General features: G+C 29.2%; 1 non-coding gene across 1 annotated transcript; it reads left to right on the plus strand.

Moving 5' to 3' along the window:
- Positions 1-3,749: 3,749 nt before the first annotated feature.
- On the plus strand, positions 3,750-3,856 carry LOC149511910 (small nucleolar RNA R71). Its single transcript, XR_016333431.1, has one exon. It is a non-coding gene; the product is annotated as a small nucleolar RNA R71 (small nucleolar RNA).
- The last annotated feature ends 13,983 nt before the right edge of the window (positions 3,857-17,839 follow it).

Consider the following 17,839-nt stretch of genomic DNA (forward strand, 5'->3'; position numbering starts at 1 on the left):
TTCATTTTGATATTCATGCCTAGTTCTTAATTGCTTTGATTGTTTTTTAGATTAATAGTTTTTCATGCATGAATATTTTTTTAAGATAAAATCTTTGAACATGACTATGAGTTGAATATATTGGTTTGTTGATCTTAAAATTACATTAACTCATAGATTATGAACTCATAATTTAAAATTTTATACATGTTCATTGATTGAAGTCCATTCAAATAACATGCACTATATTGTGTCTAATTGTTTGCATATTTTTGGTATATTGCTATATATGATTTGAAATGATGTTTTTGCATATACCTGTATGATTTTGATTAAAATATATGTTTAAATACTTGCATATGTTTGGATTAAGTACATTGTTATGTCTTGGAATAATTCATAACATATTTGTATAATTATGCTTTTATTATTTCTTTGCTATAACATATGTGCTCACACATTTGAAAAATCGTGCTTATATAATATTTGTTATGACATGATGATTGAACCTTATTGCTCATTAGTATTCATGATTCATTACATATGTATGAGCTTATGGTTCTTATTTTGGATAGGTTATGCTTATGAACTATTGTTTTTATCACATTAGAATTATTAATTAAATCTTTCATATGCTTGAAATATGTATGATCTTTGAAAGTTGTTAGACAAAAAATTGCTAATGAATCTTTTGAACTTTCATTGATGCTTATACTTTTCATGCACAATTGTTTGTGCCTTAAATTTATTGCTCCTTATTTTGAAAAAGAAAAAATCTTAGAATACAATTTTGCTTGGATCAAAATGAGTTGTTTTGTGATAGCAATTAGTGTGCTTTTTGATGACATATCTTTAACAATTGGTATCCTTAACATTTAGTATGAGCTTAAATATATATGCTTGAATTTATACTTAATTGCTATTGATATTTTATGTTCTAAGCACATCTACAATAACATGATTTATGAGTAGGTTGTATATCATTCATTATCCTTAACTCGTAAATTTCATGTAGTAAATTTAATGACTTGTGCTAAAATGCTAAAATTGGATACATTAGAATACTTTTATGCTCTTATGTTTGAATACATGTATTTCAACTTGATTGTGAACATCACTTGATTACATATATTCAAAAATACTCTTGATATTATTGGTATTATGTATTTGGTCCTATGCCTTGAATTGATCTCTCTTTCTTTTGCTATGATAAAAAAAGGGTGAGTTTAGATATACTTCTTCTTGTATGCCTATAGCAATTGATATGGTAGCTTAAACATTTGGTATAAAGAGTTTAAACAAAAAAAGAGGAGAAATATTTTATGAATATATTTACTAATATCTTTTTGTGTTTATTTACTCATACTTTTTTGCTATGAAAAAAAGGGAGAGAAATAATTGGTGGACAAATTTGCTTGTGCTTGATATACATAAGTTTGTGTGTGCTTAATTGTTATTTATGGTCTAACATATGTTAATTGAGTTGTGTTAGATTAGGATGAATAAATTGAGGAGGAGTTTTGCCATGCATTGTTTAAGGGGGAGTTTTTTAAAATAGTTTTCCAAAATTTTAAACGTTTCAAAGAAAGTTTTTCATTAAGCAAATTTATCTTTAAATTTTATCATATCAAAAAGGGAGAGATTGTTAGCCTTGAATTAATCATATTTTGAAATGACAAAATATTAATCTAAATAAGCTTGATTAAGATTTTGAAAAATATTTATTTAGTACATGTTCTTAAGTTTATTATTTTTTGTATTAAATAAATAATATGTTTTTCAAAGTGTAAACAAACCTTTCTTTATTTTAATATTTCGCAAACGAAATCTATCTTGAAAGACTATTTATTTAAGCTTAAATGAAATATCAATTGTTGTTTTTAAAGTGACTTTATTTATCTTGGACTCAATATAATTTTGATAATATTGGTTTTCAGAAATAAATAAACTTAAGAAAGTTGTTTTATAAGAATAAAGTTTTCCAACATTAAACTTGTTTTTTCCTTTTGTATTAATTCACAAAGTTTTAAATTTTGAATTTTATATGGTTGGAAAGCACTTTGAGTTCACTTTCTAATGGATCAAACAAAATCAAAATCCAAATTTTTTAAGAAAGGTTTTTTGAATTTTTACTAGACATTATGTAATTTGTCTAAAACCTGCACAAGAGGTAGATTTCAAAATTCACTATAATTCGTATACAATGAATTAGGTGATAAGTTTTGTACGGTTAAAAAATGCTTTTAAGTCTAGTTTCCAAATCCTCAAACGATTTTTTATTTGGAGTTTTATAACTCAAGATATGATCAAATTAATATGTAGAGTGCAAAATAAGAGACAACCAGCGTCACTGTTCATCCAAAGTCTAAAACCCAGCTTAACCCAATCGATCCCCTAAGATTCTTGATCGATCCCTTTAGCTGTAATGATAAAAAATTGAGTGAAATTCAAGAACCAATCAATCCCCTAATGCACTAGATCAATCCCTTATCAAAACCAATCAATCCTCTATGCCTAAAAATGCTCTAACAGTTGTTTTTCAAGGAGAAAATCATGTGTTTTCATTTCCCAAGCTTCTCCAAGGCCTAGTTCCTCAATTCCTCTATAAATTGGGCATTCCAACGCACCAAGAGTGTTAATGAATTAAGAGAGCAAGATTAAACAAGTCATATTTTCTCTCTTGTAAAAAAATTAAGATTTTTAAAGCTTAAATTTAATATCCTTTGTATTTTTTGTATCCAAAATATTGTTGTGTTTCATTCACCATTTTCTTTGTACTTCATTAGGTAAACACTCAACCTTAAGAGGTTTTTAGTTTGCAAAAATCATTTGGTTATTTTGTAAGCAAAAGGTGAGATATTCTCTTTATTGCTTAAAGGTAGATGTTTCTATTTTAAGCTTTAAGAGAAAAAGAAAGGGTTGTATTCTTAATTCAAAGTTAGTGGATTGTAGCCTTGGTGTGGACAACCAAGAAAGAGGATGTAGGTTCCTTAAAGAAAAAGTCTGAAGCTTTATAAATCCTTGGGTTTGATTTCTTTATCCCTATCTCTTTACTTTGATTATAGTTTATATTTGTTTCAAGTTCATCAATTTATTGTTTGCATCATATTTTGATATTGATTTTAATCTTCCATTCAATTATACTAAAATCTATTTTTAGGAAAAAATTTGGAGAAATCTAAGTCACCTCCCTTCTTGGATCACTATCTCACCTAAAAAATTAGCAATGTCTATAAATGTGGGTTTCTTTTCTTAGAATGGGTTATAGGTTGGTGGATTAGTGTGGTAATTATCGGTTTGGTTGTTGGTGGCTTGGTGGTTTGGTTGGTTTCGTCACATAAGATTATAGATATTACTATAGGGATTATTGTTTGGTTTAGCTTATTGGATGTATTGGACTAGTTCTACCCTAAATTTGGCATCTTTTTGAGGAATGGGGACCTTCACATGTCATAGGAGATAAAAGGGCTTTGTATAGCATTTATAGGATTGGTATGGGATTGGTTTCCTAAGGCTTCAATCTTCTTAGTAAGGGCAACTAATTCGTAGTTAATAAAAGTAATAGCATCAACCTCAAATAAACTAACAGACTTTTTACTAACTTTTCTTTCTATGTCCCATAAGTAATTATTAGCAGCCATCTCTTCTATGAGCTTATTTGCTTCCTCAAGAGTTTTGCTCATTATAGCCCTTTCAGTAGCTGAATATAAGGTGGTCCTCATGGGTGGCATAATTACATTGTAAAAGATCTGAATCTGGAGCCACGGGGTAGCCCATAATGTGGGCATTTTCTTAGCAACTCTTTGAATCTCTCCCATTCATCATATAATGTTTCACTATCAACTAGTAGAAAAGTGGTGATCTCATTCCTTAGCTTGCAGTCTTTACTGGTGGGAAAAACTTTGCCAAGAACTTTTGGATCAAATCATCTCAAGTTGTGATTAAACCAAGTGGTAACAAAAACAATCAACTTTTCACCTTGTCCTTAAGAAAAAAAGGAAACAATCTTAGTCTTTTAGCTTCATCAGTAACACCATCAGAAACAATCATAGTCCAGAACTCTGGTTTATATTCCTAAAGAACATGATGTCAACATCTATTTTATGGTCAAGTTAGTTTTATGGTATACGAAGGGATTTGAGAGAGTTTGAAATTTCAACTAGATACCATAGCACTTGATTCATGCAATAATTTGATGTAGAAAGGAAATCATGACATATTATAAATGTTGTTGTCTCTTTTGGGATTAAATCAAACACATAAGAGTTGATAGAGTCAATGGTATGATTGTACAAAGTGATAATCGCTTTTTGTTGATGGCAATCAACCTTTAAAAAATTTGACTGTAATGCAGGATAGACAACTAGCACAATGGCTTCAACTAGATTTTTAGAATATATACATAGCAAGTTTTCTATTATTTTAATTCAAAAAGGATCTTAATGATCATTGTTATTGTAAGTGTTAATCTTGCCATCTCTAATGTCCAATAAACATTATCCGAAGTTTGCAATTTTAGACTTGTCTTGTTCATTTAAGTTAGCTTTGGAGTAATTGCATGTTTTTTTTAGATGAAAGATCTTATAATAACCCCACGAAAAAGATAGGTTTATAGATGTTGCTATGATTTTTGTCTTGCTTCTAGATTTAACAACAGGAAGTATTTTCTTGAAGTCTCCTCTTAGTAGTATTTTTTCCCCTGAAAGGCAAATTCATCGGTTGAGAAAAGTCTTCGCTTATGATACCCTCCAAAGATTTGTCAAATGCCTTGAAGCAATTTTGTAGACCATAGGAGCTTCATCCTATAAAATGAGACTCGTATTTTACATCAACTCAACAAGTTATGTAACTCTCTAAGTCTCACATATACTGCATTCATTGATATTGAAGGGTATCTTGAATCTTAAGTGAGTCGTTCTTCATCCAAGGAGAATCAAAGATGTGATTTCAAATAATGATGCAATCAATATAATTCTACAAGTGAATCTCATGCCAACAATGGTTGTGTTCCACAGATAAGTTTTGCTTGTGCCTCCATGTCCATAAAAAAAGAGCATGCATCATTAAAGACTTTTAACTGAGTGTTTAATGTATTCAAATACATGCATTTTGTTCAAAATTCAAGTTTGCGAGGGATTGTAAATGTTGTTGAAGCTCAATTAAGTTGTAATCTAGTTTTCCTTATATCAATCTATTATGTGTTGCAAACATGGAAGCTCTGTTAGGCATTGGCGATGGTTATCTATTTTTGCAATATTTGTAAGTGCACAAATCGAATCAAGTAATAAAATGATAAGTATTAAAGTATTGTCTCCCACAAGGATTATAGAATGAATTGTTAGGTGGATTCAAGTACCATCGACGAAAGTCTAAGCTTTTATATCTAGATGAATGAATACTTAGAGTGAATTACAAAACAAAGAAAAAGTAAAATTAAAAACAATATAAGCCTAGATCTTACTCAACCAACTGATTATTGCTTTTTTTTATAGAGCTTGTAAGTGCACAGATCAAGTAATAAAGTAAAGCATTCTAGCATCATCTCTTCAGGGATTATAGAATAGAATATTAGGTTGTTCACAATTACCAAAGGTGCAACCCTAATGGCTTATATCTAAACAAATGAAAATTTAGGATTTTAGGGTTACAAGGATCAAGTAAAGATTAAAAGTAGTGTATATGCAGGGTTCTTAACTTCACCAATTGTCACTTGAGAAGTAAAAGACTAATGCTAAAAACTAACTCTAATAAAACAAGAATCAAAAGATTGCAAAAGAAAGAAAATGTAGTTACCGAATTGCTTAAAAAGACCTTGGAACAAAGCTTGCATGAAAAGAATTTAAAGAACAAGAATATACTTAATGGTCGAACCTTGCAAAAAAAATAAAAGAACTTGGATCTTGAAAAATAAAAGATTACTTTTGTTGAATGTAAAGAAAACAAGAAAACAAGATTTAAATCTTAAAAGCAAGAAAAGAAAGATCTTTGAATAAAATGCTTTTTGAATTAAAAGAACTTATAGAAAACAAAATATTTGTAATTTTTTGGCAAATTTGTCACCCAAGCCAATAACTCAACTAAAGAACTAAGAATTAAAAACTAAAAGAGAGAAGAGAAGTAAGAAATGGGATGATGAAATAGGGTGAATGGCCTCCCTATTTATAGAATGGGATTCAGCCAAGGGGGGATAGGATTACAAGACTTTAATTCAAATTCCAATGCTTGGTGATAAAGCTCATATTGATATTTTAATGTGGCCTAGCTGAATGGGATTCTTTCTCTTTAGGAAAGATTAGCTGAATGGGGTTGGCCTTTGATCATGCTTGATGCAGACTTTGATTAAATCTTCACTCTTGGTTCAGCTAAGGTGATTCTCAAAGTAAAGTGATTGGTTCTTATCCAAACTCTTGAGGATATGCCTTGAAAATCTTCAAAGATGAACAAAAGAATCCATTTCCAACACAAACATCTTTAGCTAAATACTTTAGTGTTCTTCTAGGGTTAAAAGTCTTCACTTGATCATTATCTTCTTCTTGAATTTGAATTAGCCACATGAAGGAATCCTAGGTCCTTTAAAATTGCATAAAACTCTCCTTAAGATTTGTGTGGCCAAATACTATAAAGTGGTGGAATCTTTGAAGTTGCAAATTCTTTCAAACTTGAATTATCTTCTTTTGTAATTTTCTTGGCCGAATGTCAAATGAGTGTGCTTATGTGCTTGAAACACTTGTTTTACCACATGGTTAGGTATATTTGGACCAATGTGGTTTGGCTATTCCCTTGTATGTTATGGCTGAATGTGCATGAATGTTTTGCATGAAAATGAATCCCTTGAGCTTGAAAACCTAAAACAATGAAAATAACAAGAAAAGCACTAAAAATCATTAAAATTTTAAATTTTAGCACCATTTTAAGATGTAAAAACTATATATTTTTTGGTGCTATCACCAACTGTCACTTGGTAAGTAAAAGATGGTGGCTAAATAAACAAGATTAAAATTAAATTAGATTTGAAACTTGGAAACAATGAATAGAATGGAAGCATAAGAGAAAGTTTAAGGTAAAGTACTTAAAAATCGAAAGTTAGGATGAAACAGTAACTATCGTCAAAACTTGTATTGCTTAAAAGAAAGACTTGAAAACAAAGATTGCATGAAACAAAAATAGAATGAGAATATGGACGTAATTGCCAAAACTTAAAAGCAATAAAACAATATTGAAATGAAAGGATTATATAAAAGCTTTAAAGAAAACTAAAGGTATAATGCAAAGTACTTCTATTAAAAGAAAGTTTAGAAAACAACTTCATTTTTGGCAAATCTATCACCTAAGCCAAAACCTAAGAAAACTAAGAAAACTTAAGAGAAAACTAACAAGAAGTGAAGGAGAAGAATGGTGAGAAGTGGGATTTTTTTACAAGTGAAGAGACCTTGCCTATTTATAGGCATGGTTCAGCCATGGGGTGATAGGATTACAAAAGCTTGAATTTAATTCAAATGCTAAAAGATGAGGTTCATTTTTATCTTTAAGGAGCTTGGTCAATCAAGGACATTTCATGCTTGAAAGGCTTGGCCGAATGAGGGTTTTAGGATACTATCTATGCTATTTGATCTTACTTGGAGTCCATCATGCTTCAATCTCTTTAGTAGGTTTGGCTAAACTAGGATTACAAGACAATTTAGTTGAGTTTGATCTAAACTCTTGCAATTCAAATATCTAAAATCATTCTCCATGTATAACTTTTCAAAGGATAAGTAAAAGAGTCTTCCTTAAATACAAAGACCTTTGGATGAATCTATCTAATGTCCATGTGAGCTTGAACTTCTTTAATTAAGCTTTATCTCCACTAACAGAATGTGATGAGGAAATGAAAGTCCTTGTGTGTTTGAAACTGCATGAAATCCTTTATGAATCTTAATCTAGTTGAAAGGATATGTCCTAATGCAAGAGAAATACTCTAAATGTACATGCTATGATTTAATCGAATGATGAAAGACTCCTTTGATCACGCGAACTCTTCCTTTTGGCTGAATGTATCAAGTGTTTGAAGGCCAATAGGGTTCGACTACATCCTTGCATTAGATGGTAGAAAATCAACTTTGCATGTGGGCTTGTATGGAAATCGTATTCCATGGTCTTAAACCCTAAAAATCATGAAAACATCATTAAGGCACCAAAAATTGACAAAAATTTAAAATTTTGCACCTATTTTAATGTATAAAATCACTATATAATTAGGTATTATCATATCCTCACACTTGAATCTTTACTTGTCCTCAAGCGAAACTTTTCAATCAACAGTGCTAAAATCACTATACATGCTCACAAAGTAAAAAATTACATAAATTTTCATTCATACATTATTGCATAATACAAAGTTAATTATAAATATAGATATACTAGAAATCCTTTCAAAAAGTAAGCTATCAATATCTTAGGTGCTCCTTACATATGAAATTACTCCATTTTCCCTACATACATATAACTCAAGTAAAAAAAATATAAAACATCTCATCACATTTCAACTTAAAGATAGAATAAGCTTCATAGGTTTACTTTCCCTTTTCTTTTCCACTAATGTTAGACTTACAAACTTGATTCAAAATTAAAAGGTCTTTAAGACTTGTAATGTAAGACTTGGATCAAGGTAGGAAAAAGGAAATTTAGGCTTAATTACCCTAAACTTACTTTCTTAAAATTTCTTGGACTTTGAATTGAACATTTAAAAACTTTTTGAAACTTTTGAACTTTGAGGCAACAATTTTTAATTTTTATTTTGAAACTTAGATATTTTCGACTTTATTAGGCTTTGCCTTGCTTTCGCAATTTCTTTTCTTTTATTCCTTGCGCTTCTCTTCCTCCTAAATACGTAAATGTGTCCAACAATATGAGTAAGCATATTTGGGTTAGGTCATAACAAAAAAAAGGGATAATAATCAAAGGATAGGCTTTTGGCTTTATTGTGAGGTTAAGATAAACAAAGAAAGAGATAAATATAAAGGCTCAAAATAAAGGTACTAGGGATGCATCAAAATGGTGGGCTTGAAAGCTCAAAAAGTCTAAAAAATTGCTTTGATTATTTTTGGAGTCAAATGCAACCTAGAATTTTGTCTTGAGGGTTGAGTAGGTGAATATTAAAGTAATATTCATATCTCCAAATCTATATGCAACACAACATCTCACAAAACTCTTTATAAGAATTATTGAATTTCATAGAAAAAAAATAAAGACTTATGCATAAAAACCATATCTAAAGAAAAGCATACTTGAGAATTCATTCCAAGCTTCACCATACTCAAAATTATCTTATATCATACTTAAGTCAATCATTGAAAATTCATGCAAAATTAACTAAATAACTAAGCTTGCATAATAATAAAATCTATTATGCTAATTTGGCTTTTTTAAAAAATTTGAAAAACCAATTAAGTTAAAAAAGCATGTTTAAAAAGCATTCTTCTTCCCCCTACACTTACTTTAAAACAACAAACCAAAACAAATCAATAGAGTGTCTAGGAAAAAAAATACTCCTCTAAAATTTTACTTGTAGGCCAAATCATCTTTCTGTATGAGGCATATCCTTGTATTTCTCTCATCCTTACAAAACTTAAAATACAAAAATAATAAAAAATATAATAAAAACAAAAATAAAAAAAATGTGAACCATTAAATTAAAACTTGGGTTGCCTCCTAAATAGCACCAGTTTTGGTCAAGCTTGATCATACCTTTTTCAAAGGGGTTATATGATAACCTCATATTTAACACCTAAATGTATCCACTTAATGATTTTTTTTCTCACCACATTGTCTATAATAAATTTTAAATGATAGTGATGCTCAATTGTTGTAGCTAAATTTCCCACCTCTATCAATATCTTTAGTATGACTAGACTACAGTAGGTAGGCATTAGCTTCAGTACTAGTGAAAGAGGTACAACTATGGAAACTATAGGGTTGGCCTTTAAGATTAAAGGTTTCTTCATGGTCGGTTTAATTTGGGTGAATAGAGTGTTTTCTTTTTTTTTTCTTTTGCTTCATAAGGGGTGCTTCTAGGGGTTCAAGCAAATCTTTAATTGAACAACCCTCATCGAACTTGATATCTACCTAATTCAATCCCAAATCATGCATTTGATCATTATAAGGCTAGGGAATTAGTAAGGATAAATTGTAAAGGTCAAACTCATCTTCAAATAGACTACTACTAGACTCTTCAAAAATGTTAGATCCTAAAGTCAATTCTGCTTCCATTGTCTCATGATGGTCTTCCATCTTAACAGATGTTGTCATTACAATAGGCACTCCACATCTTGCTCTTAAAGATCTTTTTCTTAGGGGTCTTTTTTCATATCTTCTTTAATCTCATACTTTTTCTCCATTTTTTCATAGTTATCTTCTAGCCCAGGTTCTATATATTTCAAAAATGCTCTTGTAACTAGCATCAACAACTCTTCTTCTTCAATCGAATTTTTAATAAACTCCTTAGGGTTTTTTTATTGAAGTACTCATCATGATCTTCCTTAAGTATTTTCATGAAGCTAGGTAGGTTCACCACCAAAAGCTCATCCATTAAATCTTCATCATCGTCATCATCAGCAACATATACCTCTTTTCCTTTCTTTTAATCATCTTTTAAATGCTCTACACTATTTCAGCCAACTCAAATCTACATGTTTGTTAAGGCTTTTCAAATTGGCAATTTGTTTGAGGAGGTTGGCTTGATTTTGGATGAATTTTGTGAGAGATTCGTCAAGGGAAAGTTTTGTTTCTTGAGGAAAAAATGGTAGGTCATATGAAGGAAAATATTGTAGTGATGGATGGTATTGAGAATGTGAGTCATATGGTAGAGGAAAGTATTGTTTAGAGGGAGGGTTTATAGGGTAGGTTGGAGATAAATGAATGATGACTTTTAATTGTTCTCCCAAACATAACTAGGATCATCCTCTTAATTTTAAGTGTAGGTATTTGGTAAAAGTTGCATTGGCCATTTTGACACCTATCTCTAAAGTATTCCCCGTCATAGACATGAAAATTATCAATTAGGCTTTGGACTAACTACACATGCTTATGATTATGACTTATTTAAGTGCATCTACCTTTTCAGTTAAAGATGCTAACTGTGAGGTTATGGTTGTAAAGGGATCTTCATCATACCTTTTATTAGTGCTTCATGATCTAAGACTTTGGAATGGTTATTGGATGTGAAAAAAATCAAACAATGGCTCAGCACAATAAAGATTTGACATAATAAAAAAGAAAAAGCGAACACATTAGAGCAAATAGAAATAAAAAATGTTTAGATTACAAAAAAGTAAAGAATCATTGTTGATATTGAATCGAACAACGTTATAATCTCCAAAAATGGTGCCAAAAACTTAATTGCCTATTTTCACAATGTTTGTAAGTGCACAAATCGAATTAAATAATAAAGTGATAAGTATTAGAGTATTATCTTCCAAAAAGATTATAGAATGAATTGTTAGCTGAATTCAAGTACCATAGGCAGAAGTCTAAGCTCTTATGTCTAAATGAATAAATACTTAGATTGAATTAAAAATCAAAGAAAAAGGTAGATAAAAAACAATATAGGCCAAGATCTTACTCAACCAACTATCACTTGGTAACCAAAAGATGGTGGTTGAATAAAAAAGATCTAAAAGAAAATAAGATTTGAAACTTGTAAACAATGAATAGAATGGAAGCATAAGAAAAAGTTCAAGGCAAAGTACTTGAAAATTAAAAATTAGGATGACAAAGTAACTATGGTTGAAACTTGTATTGCTTAAAATAAATACTTGAAAACAAAGATTGCATGAAACCAAATTAGAATGAGAATATGAAAGTGATTGCCATAACTTAGAAGTAACAAAACAATATTGAAACCTAAAGGATTGTATAAAAGCTTTAAAGAAAACTAAAGGTAGAATGCAAAAGTACTTCTATTAAAAAAAAGTTTAGAAAAAAAGTTTCTTATTGGCAAATCTATCACCTAAGCAAATAATTAGGAAAACTAAGAAAACTTAAGAGAAAATTAATGAGAAATGATGGAGAAGAATGGTGAGAAATGAGATTTTTTTTACAAGTAAAGAGACTTTGCCTATTTATAAGCTTAGGTTCAACCATGGGGGGGATTGGATTACAAGAGTTTAAATTTAATTCAATTGCTAACGGATGAGGTTTATCTTCATCATCAAAAAGCTTGGCTAATTAAAGACTCTTCATGCTTAAGAGGCTTCACTAAATAAGGGTCTTGGGATACTATCTAGGCCATTTGATCTTACTTAAATTTCATCATGCTTCAATCTTCTTGGTAGGTTCAGCTAAGGTAGGATTGCAAGACAATGTAGTTGAGTTTGATCCAAACTCTTGCAATTCAAATAGCTAAAATCTTTCTCCATGCATAACTCTTTAAGGGGTAAGTAAAAGAGTCTTCCTCGAGCATAAACACTTTTGGCTGAGTCTATCTAATGTCCATGTGAGCTTGAACTTCTTCATTTAAGCTTGATCTCCTCTAGCCAAATGTGATAAGAAAATAAAAATCCTTGTGTGCTTGAAATTACATGAAATCCTCTTTGAATTTTGATCTAGCTAAATGGATATGTCCTAATACAAGTGAAATACTCCAAATGTACATGCTATAATTTAGTCGAATTATGAAAGACTCTTTTCATCATATAACTCTTCATTTTAGCTAAAAGGATCAAGTGTTTAAAGGCCAAGAAGGTTCAACTACATCCTTGCATTGCTTGGCCAAAAATCAACTTTTGATATAGGCTTCGTATTCTGTGATTTAAACCTTAAATAATCGAGATAACATCATTAAGGCACAAAAAATTGACACAAAATTTAAAAATTTACACCTAATTTAACATGTAAAATTACCATATAATTAGGTGCTATCAAGCAACTTGAATTATGCTAATGAAATGCAATTTCTATTAAAGATCGTTTAAGCATGAGGAAAACATAATTTTTGAGCTTTTATTCCAAGATCTGATTGTGAGTAACTTTGAATGCCTACTTTAGTTTATACTCAAGGTCTTCAAACATCAATTGCCAATTGCTTTCCCAAAATGTCATTGCATTTATGACTTCATAAAACATCAACATTATCATAAGTACCTTAATTGTTAGCTTATTGCCCATTACATTGTTTAAACCAATGTTTCATTCCATTTTCTATCATCCTCTAATAATCCTAATGCCTAACACGTTGTTTGAAAGGATGAATGAACAACACTAACAATTATTGTTAATTTTTTATAGGACATTATACTGCTAATAACATGTAAGAGCATTTGCATATACTATAACTCAACTAATACTGGATGAACATAGATGATTCTTCCTATAGCTTTTCCATGCTATCTTTTTTTCATCTTGTCTTTATCATAGATCAAATCCACTAAGTTAGGAAGCCTACATAAAGTAATTCCCTTATATCTTTGTGTATCTGGTTTGTTAACATACATTCTATCAACATTATTTTTGTAAAATCTCTTCAAAAGAAGAAATTTTCTTAAATCATCTCGATCATTAAAACATACATTTTATTCATTCAGTAAGTGAATTACCAGCTTTCCCATTGATGGTTAGTGATGACAACTTTCTTATGTTGTCTTTTTTTCCATCTTATCTATGCTTTAACCAGACCCATTAATTTGGGAAGTCTAAAAAAGTAATTCCCTTACATTTTCATGCATCAGTTTGTTAAGATTGATTTTGTCAACATCGTTCTTATGATATCTGGTCTTTAAAGAACTCTTCTTAAATCATATTGATCAATGAAACATATATTTTATTCATTTGATAAGTGAATTATTAGTCTTTCCACCAATGGTTATTGAAATGCAAATAGCCTCTAAAATGCCTTATAAACAAATAAGTATCTGCAATCAAGGTACATTTTTATTTCATCCACTTGGTGGTCCTCTTGTTGTTCAAATAGTCCTCTAGTTATTTCATTCACTAAGTAGATCTTGGACCTAGACCATAATCAAGCAATTAGTCTAAAAAAAGTAGTGTGGTCTAAATAAAGGTAATCTCACATTTTTTTATTGATAGTAAAATGAAAAAGTAGTGTACATGTATTCTTGCATTTATTGAACCTCTTTTTGCACCACATCAAAACACTACAAAAAAGACGTATGCAACTTGGAGCACCAAAGCTAAATGGTGAATGGTATCTTTTTATTAAGTTAAACAACAAACAATTTCTAATTACAATTAGAACAGAAAGAAAAACTCAATCAAATAACTTACTAATATGACTAGTGTTGATCAATAAATTACATGTTTTAATGATTTTGGCTTGGTGATGAGGTTGAAAATTTACTTTGCCAACAAATATTTTAAATTTATTAAAAAAAATTTACATACATTCTTGCATATATCGACCTTCTCTTCACATTACATCAAAACACTACAAAAAAAGACATGTACAATTTAGAGCACCAAAGCTAAATGGTAAATAGTATCTTCTTATTAAGTTAAACCACACACAATTTCCAATTGCAATTAGAATAAAAGGAAAGAATCTCATACTATAAATACCTTAGCAATCTAATTAACTTACTAATGTGACCAATGTTGGTCAGTAAATTATATGTTTCAATGATTTCGGCTTGTTGATGAGGCTAAAATTTTACTTTGCCAACAAAATCTTTGAATTTATTGACAAGAACAATGTAAGTCAAGAAAATTAAGCTTTTCAAATGGTAAGTGATAATGGAAAAAAATTAAGTATTTATCAAAAGTCACTAAACTTTACCATCGATTTTTGCAACCTTTGTTTGTGCAAAAAAAGTCAACGTAGCATTAGCTTCTAAAGGTACCTCAATCATAATTGGAACATCATATGAGATTTCTAATCAATTACCTAGCGAACCATGATCAGTGCTTTGTTGTATGATAGGAATAATTTCATATGATTCATGTGGTAAAGGTTGAATTATGTTTGATATCCTAAATCAAAGACAATACCAAATTTTAAGCATTATCGATGGCATTTTATCAACGAAATTTTTTTGTCACTAAATACTAATGGATTATTGATGGAACACTAACAAAATTAAAAAAAAAAAAATTTTATCGACGGATTATTGACAGAATTTACCGACAAAATTAAATCCGTCTATAATTCGTTACTAGAAATGTGGTGCAAGTACCCACCAATTTTATTGATAGGTTTTTCCATTGGAAAATCCATCACTAAAAGTTATCAATGGAAAATTCCATTGGTAAAGAAATTTGGAAAAATATTTTGACATTACCGACAAAAATTCTATCACTAAAACATCGATAAAAGTATTTAAACAAATTTACCAACAAAAATTTTGAAAATTTTTTTTTTTGACATTACCAATGAAAATTTCATTGCTAAAACCACCAACAAAAGTATTTTTAAAAAAGTTAATATTATCAATAGAATTTTCATTGGTTTGTCACTAAAAATAAAAAAATTTTAAATCCCTCCCCGCGTCTAGCAACTCATTCCCCCCCTAATTTCTTTCTTAAATCCCTAATTCCTTTTCCCCTTTGTCTCCCAATCTCCCCTTTTTTCTCTTCCCGCCACCTTGCCATCCTCTACCTCTGTCCAAGTGCATCAATCAACATCAGTGTTTGCCCTCTCTCCGGTAAGTTGTTTTTAATTATTTTATTTTATGTTGTATTTTATGTAGTATATTTGTTGAGTTTAGGGTTTAATTTTTTTTTATAAATTTGTTGAAATTTGTTTTGGTTTTGGTTACCAATGTATTGAGTTTTTTGTTAGTTATTTATTTGTTGAAATTTATTTGGGTTTTGGTTATCAATTTGTTGAGTTTTTGTTCTTTTTATATTTGTTGAAATTTGTTTGGGTTTTGGTTATATGTTTGTTAAAATTTGTTGGTTACATATTTTTGTTACATTTTATATTGAGTATTAATGTTGAGTATTGTTAATTTTTTTATTTATTTTTAACATTCTTAACAAATTTTTTCATTTGTTAAGTTATTTATTTTTTTATTGGTGAAAGTTTTGTTGAGATTTGTTGGGTTTTATTATAGATTTATTAACTTTTAGATGTGTAAGATTTATATTAGTTAATTTGGGTTTAATGTGTATTAAGATTTATATATTTTTTTATGGATATTTTATATTTAATTTTTTTTAGATTTTAATAATAATTATAGAAATTTAAAGTTATCTACATTGATTTGAAGTTATAATTTATATATTACTAATAGCTATCTCATTTTGAAGTAATTTATATATTATTAAGATTTATATTTGTTTTCAAATAATTTATATATTTGATAGTTTAGTGAAATTTATGTATTACTAATTATTGAAATATTGTGGTTTATTGTATTGATCAAACTTAATATAAATAAATTAAATTGTTCTATTTTATTCTTTTTTTCCATAATCTATCCATGAATGTGTGTTATGAAAATGAGTTTAGGTGTATGTATATTCTATAATGAATATGATTTTTTATTCATTTTCATCATACTTATTTTATTTTCCATTCCAACTACATTAAAAGTAGAACAAATTTCGTACATAACAGTACTTTGTATTATCATTTAGATAATTTTGTTTAGTATAGCAATAATAGGTCAAATAGTCGATCAATAAAAAGGTTTAACACTTTATATGACTTTAATTGCTCATATTTCAATTCAATTAGGGTTCAATAATGGACAAAAATCGCTTTTAAGGGTAATCTTGTGTAGGATTAAAATGATACATATGTTAATTAGTTTGTAATTAAAATGATAAAATTTATAAGTTTTAGGCTTGTTTGTTTGAACTTTGTTATTCCTTTTCTCCTTGAAATGTGATTCAAAGCTCTGACTTCTTATTGATATACTAGTTGCACTTAATTACTGTTCAAAATCTTTTTCTTTATTTATTTGATTTAATGATTTTATATTGAGATTTCAATGTCCTCTAAACCTTACCTTGGTAGCCTTTTGTCTTTTATTGTAATATTGGTTTCTTTGTATAATTTGTGTTTGTTGTTCAAGTAACCACAAGGCCTACCCATTATCATGTTTTCTTAGAAAAGATTGGATATTCAACTAATGCTCTGTAGGAACTTATCCATTTCTCTATCATATGTGTAAGTGTATACTTTTGTTGTAATTTCTTCACAAATGTTTTGAGATTAACAAGTATACCTATGTCTAATCATGTGTTGTATAATCATATATGTAAGCATATAATCATGTGTTGTAATTTCTTCACCGATGTTTTACATAAAGAGATAACGCTACATGGATGGTCAATTAGGACTTGATCCACCTACAATGACTCTTTGTGATAAAGGCCAAACTGTAAAACTTGAATAGGCACTACAAAATAGTAAGGCAACATCTTTAATTAAATTATTATTTTGATTGTTCCAAGTGATCTTCACTTGAAGAATGTCTTTGTTTATATAAATAGAATGAACTAGGTATAGCGTTCTTGTTTCATGCCATATTTCGAAATTTGATATATTTTAATGAAAGATCAAATTGCTTAATTATTGGGGAATTAGTTGTACTTTAGATCATGTTATGAGTGTGAACTTGAAAGGGTAAAAAGCCTTGAACAAAAGTTAAAAATCTAAAAACGCCCGATGAGATAAATGAGCTTTTGCCACATTATGTTATAGAAAGTTTCATATTTATCAATTGTTACTTTCTTATATATAGGTAAGATCATCAGTTCCAGCTCTTCTTTCAAGAATAAAAAGGGTATTCTACCTGTCAAGCTAGGGTACGAATTCACTACATAAGGTAAATGATACATCTTTTGATTTACACTTGTTTGAATACATGGAATAAAAGACTATTTTTCATTGATGTCCGTCTTATGTTTCTATTACTATTTT

This window comes from Durio zibethinus, chromosome 24 (genome assembly GCF_047325235.1).
Source record: "Durio zibethinus cultivar Kanyao isolate XHJ-2024 chromosome 24, ASM4732523v1, whole genome shotgun sequence".
Taxonomy (NCBI): Eukaryota; Viridiplantae; Streptophyta; class Magnoliopsida; order Malvales; family Malvaceae; genus Durio; species Durio zibethinus.